This window comes from Anolis carolinensis, chromosome 1 (assembly GCF_035594765.1).
Source record: "Anolis carolinensis isolate JA03-04 chromosome 1, rAnoCar3.1.pri, whole genome shotgun sequence".
NCBI classification, from domain to species: domain Eukaryota; kingdom Metazoa; phylum Chordata; class Lepidosauria; order Squamata; family Dactyloidae; genus Anolis; species Anolis carolinensis.
The window spans coordinates 259626072-259633412 of record NC_085841.1 but is presented as its reverse complement, the minus strand read 5'-3'; the positions used below and the strand labels follow the sequence as shown (position 1 = coordinate 259633412).

At 39.1% G+C, this 7341-nt stretch overlaps 1 long non-coding RNA gene across 1 annotated transcript; it reads left to right on the top strand.

The window, feature by feature from the left end:
* The first annotated feature begins 1069 nt into the window (after positions 1-1069).
* On the top strand, positions 1070-5186 carry LOC134295340 (uncharacterized). The gene is made up of 3 exons (XR_010001885.1): positions 1070-1545; positions 2884-3031; positions 5029-5186. It is a non-coding gene; the product is annotated as an uncharacterized LOC134295340 (long non-coding RNA).
* The last annotated feature ends 2155 nt before the right edge of the window (positions 5187-7341 follow it).

Below are 7341 nucleotides of genomic sequence, written 5' to 3'. Positions count from 1 at the left end.
GACGAGGGACAGGGCCTTCTCGGTGGTGGCTCCCTGGCTGTGGAACTCCCTCCCCAGCGATATCCGGCAAACCCCTTTCCTCCTGGGATTTAGAAGAAAACTAAAAACTTGGCTCTGCGCCCAGGCATTCAGCGAATAAGCTCACTGGCTGATGTAATTGGGTCGCAAATCTGTAATTGTAGCAGTAGTGAATGACTGAGGATGGTGTAATATCACTGCCTTGCAGCGTTTTAATTTTTATATACTTTTTATCACATTTTTATCATGTTTTTATCATGTTTTAATTGTTTTGTTTTATAGTATATTTGTTGCTGGCCCTCGTGGCAGAATGTAAGCTGCTCTGAGTCCCCTTGGGGAGAAGGGCGGGGTATAAATGCATGTAATAAATAAATAAATAAATAATAAAGGCAAACTGCGTTGGATAATACAGAACGTTGGATAAGCGAAGGTTGGATAAGTGAGACTCTACTAGTTAAACAGGGGAATTGCAGGTAAGAAACAATCAGGGCCAGCTAACACCTCCCAACAAAGGATTCCCCCGGGCAGTAAACAGACAGACCTTGAACTGCAAGGCTATTCAATGCTGTGAATTGCACAATTCACACTTGCCTCAAACAGACAAGAACACTGGACCTTCCACAAATATATACAGTAAACCCCACTTGTCTAGTTTTCAACATACCTTACAACCTTTGAGGATGCCTGCCATAGATGCAGGCGATACATCAGGAGAGAATGCTTCCGGAACATGGCCATACAGCCCGGAAAAGTCACAGCCACTTACCAACTGATCAATGCTGCACTTGAAGAAGCGAATTTGTTTCTTTATGTTAGGGTGCACCTACACACTGAAGAATGAATGCAGTTTGACACCACTTGAACTGCCTTGGCTCAGTGCTATAAAATCCCGGAATTATATTTTCACAAGGCCTGTAGTCTTCTCTGTGAAACAGTGCTAGTGCCTCAACGAACTACAACTCCAGTGATTCCATTGCGTTGAGCCATGGCAGTCCAAGTGATATCAAACTGCATTCAAATGCATCGGATGTCCTCTTCTAATCCAGCCAATACTGAGCCCTCTCCTTATTGCACCCACCTTCCTTTCCTAGCACTGAAAAATCAACCTGCTAATAAGGTCTCTGTTTCATCTAAAATCCTATGAGACTCTTCCTAAAGCAGTGGTTCTCAACCTGTGGGTCCTCAGGTGTTTTGGCCTACAACTCCCAGAAATCCCAGCCAGTTTACCAGCTGTTAGGATTTCTGGGAGTTGAAGGCCAAAATATCTGGGGACCCATAGGTTGAGAACCACTGTGGAACTAAAGACTTCTCTAGAACTAGAGTACGCTTGTTCACCCTCCAACATCATAGAGCTATTGCAGTTGCTACAAAATTTAGGTAGCAGTGAAATGGAGTGTGACCTCAGAAGGACTGTGGGAGTCCAATGCAACCTCCCCAAACTGAAGAAACGACCGTCTCTAATTTGAAAGCACTTTGTCATTAATGGTAGAAAGGTGCTCATTGGTTGCTTCTTCACCGCAAAGCACTGTAAGTGGAATCACCAGATTGGGGCTTATTATAAATTAATACATTTCAATAGCATTAGTAGAATTTGCCCTGGGTAGAATGTGATCAACAGAGTACAAATGACATGAAAGAAATAACTAATTGGCATTTGGGAACAGTTATTCCCAAAGTTAGAAAAATGTTTTAATTAAACTTTTTTGACAGCAAAAGGTTTGACCTTTGACCATTAGATTTTGGCTTCCCTTCAAAATGTTTAATGTTTACTGTTCTTATTCAACAAATATTGACATAAAGATCTATTGAAATAAGCAATGGTCTTACGCAACAGTGTCAGTCCTGGAATCAGGAAGCAGAAGGAAATGATTCCATGAACTGTTATGTAAACTCAATCCACTTCTCCATCATTTAAAGAAGGCTAATGGACAAGATCTATCTATCCATCCATTCATCAATCCACCTATCTGAACTGGCTCCCAAATTAATGGAGACATCTAAAGACTCTTTGGGCCTTTCACTTTACATATTTTATAGCATTTTGGTCCCATGTGACTTAAATTTCTAAATACTGCTCCCTATCATTGACCCAGAGGCGCAGCAGGTTAAACCGCTGAGCTGCTGAACTTGCTGACCGAAAGGTTGGTGGTTCAAATCCAGGGAATGGGGTAAGCTCCCATTGTTAGCCCCAGCTTCGGCTAACCTAGCAGTTCGAAAACATGCAAATGTGAGTAGATCAATAGGTACTACTCAGGCAGGAAGGTAACTGCGCTCCATGCAGTCATGCCAGCCACATGACCTTGGAAGTGTCTAGGTACAACGCCAGCTCTTCGGCTTAGAAATGGAGATGAGCACCAACCCCCAGAGTCAAACATGACTAGACTTAATGTTAGGGGAAAACCTTTACCTTTACCTATACAATCCAACAATTTCTCATACTCAACTTACAATTTTGTTTGTTTAGCTTATACTTTAATGGAAAGGTGGATGAAAACTCACCTTTCCTCTTTGAAGGACCAAAAGATCCGAAGTGCAATAAAGATAACTTTGGTATGATACCTCACAACTTCTGAGGATGCCTGCCATAGATGTGGGTGAAATGTCAGGAGAGAATGCTTCTGGAACATGGCCATACAGCCTGGAAAAAATCATAGCAACCCAGTGATTGTGGCCATTAAAGCCTTCGACAACACAACTTTGTTACGTATTTGGACTAAGTCCTCTTCTTTGCCCAAACTGTCCCCTGACACATCTTATTAATAAGCCTTTATCGCATCATTCAAAGAGAGTAAACTAAATATCTGATGATTTTGCTTTCAAGCAATAAGATTAGTCTGGCTGGCAATCTATATTTGTTTTCCTCAGGCTGAAGAGGTGTAACTTCAGAGATGTTGTCTTCTTTGAGTGTCTTACTTTAGAGAATTCAATTTACAACATAGTGATCTATGAGAAGTAATAGTAAGTAAATTCTGCAAGCACTCAGGCATCCCAATTGCAGCCTACAGATACTTCGGTGAGTGTTTCTCCAGTTTTCCCTCTTAGTCTTAAAGGAAGCACATGTTACCTTTATCATCGGGTTTATCTTCCTGCACAAATGACAGCCAGCATCTTAGGCTGATGTATTTATTATTTATTTATTTACAGTATTTATATTCCGCCCTTCTCACCCCGAAGGGGACTCAGGGCGGATCACATTATACACACATAGGGCAAACATTCAATGCCCATAAACACATCAATGTACAATTAACACTTTTCAGGAATAACTGATTAAGAAGTCTACAGTCGCAAAAAGCGTATGGAAAATAAGAGGTTAGTCTTAATGTGCCACAAAATGATGTAGTTACTGCAAAGTGCTCTCAGCTTGCATTGCTATCTCTAAGCCACAAATCAGCATTTCTGACAGTCATTGGAGAGGCCATGACCACGAAGGCTAAATATTGACATTTCTTTAAGTCCTCAATGAGAAGTGATGGTTTGACATGTCAAAACAGCTCTCTGAAACAATTAAGTCACAAAATATCTGTTTTTGTTTGTTGCCTCTCAATAATAGTGCTTTGGAAAGGAATTTTAATGCAAAATTTAAAGGAAATTTTTAAAGCAAAAATGTTTGGCACAAAAACGATTGTGCGTATGTATTTTAAAGGTTTTCTCTATACAACACATTGTTTTCTGTGCAAAAAAAAAAAAAAGCCAGACAGTATTTTTTTACATAGACTCTCATAGCCTTCCGAAAAGATAATACTTGATACTTGATTTTTGATACTTAATACTTGATTTTTTTTTCATATCCTTACTCAGAAATCTTCCACAGTTGCCCAAATTAGAATATTGTCTGCTATTCAGGATGATCTCATGTCATTTCACAAAATAATAATCGGGTCAGAACGTCATCTCCTAAGACGGTGGTTCTCAACCTGGGGTCCCCATATGTTTTTGGCCTTCAACTCCCAGAAATCCTAACGGCTAGTAAACTGGCTAGGATTTCTGGGAGTTGTAGGCCAAAAATATCTGGGGACCCTAGGTTGAGAACCACTGTCTTAAAGGAAGCCCAAAAATAATGGGTGCTTAAAGTGCGCAGGTGAAGACTATTATAGCACATTCCCGTACATGTTTAGTCAAATGGCAGACAAGCACAGATCGCACTCTAAGAAAGAAATGGCAACAGTTTAACATTTGTGACCTTTAAAAGAACATTTCCCAATAATCTTTAGAATATTAGAACCACTGGAAGCTGCCTTATTCCATGTCAAAAATATTTGGTCTATCACCATATCATTCCCTTTGATTGCCAACATAGTTTATAGGCATCAAAAAGTGGGGTGAGAGTATGCTCCATGGTCAGAGAACACTGCATGATGGTGTAACCAAAACAAAACCAGCAGTGAATGGTATGAAATTGGGTCTGCCTGCCAGAAGCATCCCCTTTCCAGAACCTCAGAAAAATATGTCATCAGATACCTAATGTTAACTAGATTTTTTTTTTCGAGTCAAGAGTGACTTGAGAAATTTCAAGTCGGATCTGGTGTGAGAGAATTGGCCTTCTGCAAGGACTTTGCCCAAGGGATGCCTGGATGTTTTGATATTTTTACCATCCTTGTGGGAGGCTTCTGTCATGTTCTCGTATGGAGCTGGAGCTGATAAAGGGGGCTCATCCATGCTCTTCCCGGGTTGAATTCGAACCGGCAACCTTCAGATTAGCAACCTGGCACAAGGGTTTAATCCACTGCGCCACTGGAGGCTCCTATGTTAACTAGACATGTCAAGGATTGAATCTGTGACCTTCTGCAAGCAAGCATATGTTCTGCCACAGAGCAATCCATACTAACAAGGAAGTTCATGCATATGATCATGATGAGAAAGCTGCTTGCCAGTGAGGAAGCCAAAATAATTCATTGGAATGTATTAAATTTGTTGCAGAACATATTTAAAAGTAGGGTTTCTTTTTCAAATCCAATGTAATATCCTAAAATTTATTCATATTTATTTCAACTTGTCTTGCACTTTCAGGTTGCGCTGCTGTAACCTCCAATCCAAGTCATGCATGAAATTAGCTGCTGTCATTCTAAAACCAGAACCTGAGAGAGCTCTACTTGAGACTTTAACAATATAGATGGACTGACAAAGCTCTGTGAAATACTGATACATCTTGACTGCAAACTGCAGGTGCTCAGCTGATGGTTCATAGGCAGCACCAGCCTTCCCGCTGCATGACCTCAAAAGTTGTTGATATATTTACTGTAAGAACCTGGTTCCTTTTTATTAGCATCATATGAGAAAAAGCTATCCTATGTTGGACAGGAGAGGACAGTTATTTCTATTCACTTTGTATGGCTCCCCTTGGGAAAATGCTTACCTTTTTATCCTCTAGGAGGGTGAATAGAGTAGTGGCTAAGTATTAAAGGAGAGAAGTATATATAACCAAATAGTTCTACTACAATGCCTACATATCTATTCTGATATGAGGTGCAGCAGAAGGTACTAGTCTCCCTGAATATGTCAGGATTTTGTCCTTTACCTCTGTCAGTAAAGTGGGTGAAATCTGTCTCAGGCACATTGCAGAACCTGCAATTTCGCTGGGTTATTTTCCAGAACAGTTGCATTGTAACTTTCTAGCTCCTCTAGAGGAGGGTAGCTTGGGGAGGAGCCCATTTCCTCTGTCTATGGACTACCCAGTCCTGGGTCAATGTAAGGTTTGAGTCCTTTGCTTCCTTCTTAAGGTTTATTATCAAAAGTGACCAGTAAGCAATGTATCTTGAAGTCACTGCAGCTTTGATATACATCCAGTGTATAGCTGACTTGCTTCTCACATCTTTTCCTACTCTAATTCAGGGAATGAGAGAAGAATATGGATCCAAAAATCCCAGGGCAAAACAAGCAGAGCTTCACAAAGATGTGTTTGGGAATTAGCTCTGTGTAACATTTACACACAGTTGAGATGCTATATTTTTATTCTGAAATATTCAATTTTATTAAAAAAAACAGCATTTTCTGCAGAATAATTCATATTTCTATGTCAAAATATTTGTTTCCATGCAGAAAATCCAATGGGAATTTTGCACTGCATAAGTCCCAAATTATGAATAGTCTTTAAGATCTGAATAGGGGAAGAAAATTATTTCTTGCTTTGTTGAAAAGAAATTTCATGAAGAATTATATCCTATTGGAATTGAATAAGCTGCCATGATCATATCGGGTCTTTTTACGTAAAAATAATAACAGCTTTTTCAGCATTGTCTCAAGATCCAATCTAAGGCCTAAGATCGAAAAACATTGTGTACCTTTAAATTGCCCGTAAACCTATGACACTCCCATGAGTTCCATAGTTTAGGTGAAAAATATTCAAGAGGTGGTTTCCTAGTTACAACTTCCTGTTGTCTCATCCCTGTTCTTAACTATGAGTAATTTGTAAGTCAGATGTTTGTAACTTGGGGACTGCCTGTATCTGTATCAAAAGGCAAACTAGAACAGTAGTTCTTCTTCAGTACCCCAAGATACACATATTAGGAAAACATGTTCATAAATATAATGCTGGAAAGGATGCCTAAATCAGCATGATTTAGACCTTAAAACAGAAGGCTCAAACAGATAGGCACAAGAATGAATTAGTTAAAATTGACCCATTGGTCAATTTCTGGCCAAAATCAGCCAATGAAAATTTTAACATCACAAAATAATGAAGTCAAGATTCTTCCAAAATACTTGGAAGAACTTCCTTTTTTTCTTTTTCCATATACCAGACTCTAACATATAGGGGACCTTACACCAATTTATCAGCATCTTTGTATCATTATTCTATTCTTTAAAATTCATTAACACAAGGTTTAGAAAATAGAAAACCTTTGATTCCAAAGGTCCTTTTCTAAAAGTAAAATCAAAGTGTATTGTGGTACCCTAAAAACAGTACACTTATTGTGACAAAAGCTTTCTTAAGATCAGAGCTGCAAAGAAACCTATGAAGGATATTAAGGTTTCTGGGGGGTTATCTTCAGCAGATTTTTATGCAGATTTTGCTTTTTCATTGACGTGCAATAACATGTTCTTATTTTTATCTTAGGCTCAATTCATGTGAACTAACCAAAGCATGTTGTGAAGATCTTTTTGAAGTTCTCAAAAAGAGTAAGTCTTTGTAAGAACTAGACCCAAGCAACAATGAGGATCTAAAGACAAACCTAGAAGCTGATAAACGAAGCCAGATTAGAAAACTGAAGCGGTGCAATTTTAGAATACAAACATGGCTATAGAAGAGCAATGTGGGGAAATGGGTATGTATTTTTCTCAGTTAAACTAACTACTTTGCTGTCTTTCTGTTAAAATGATAGA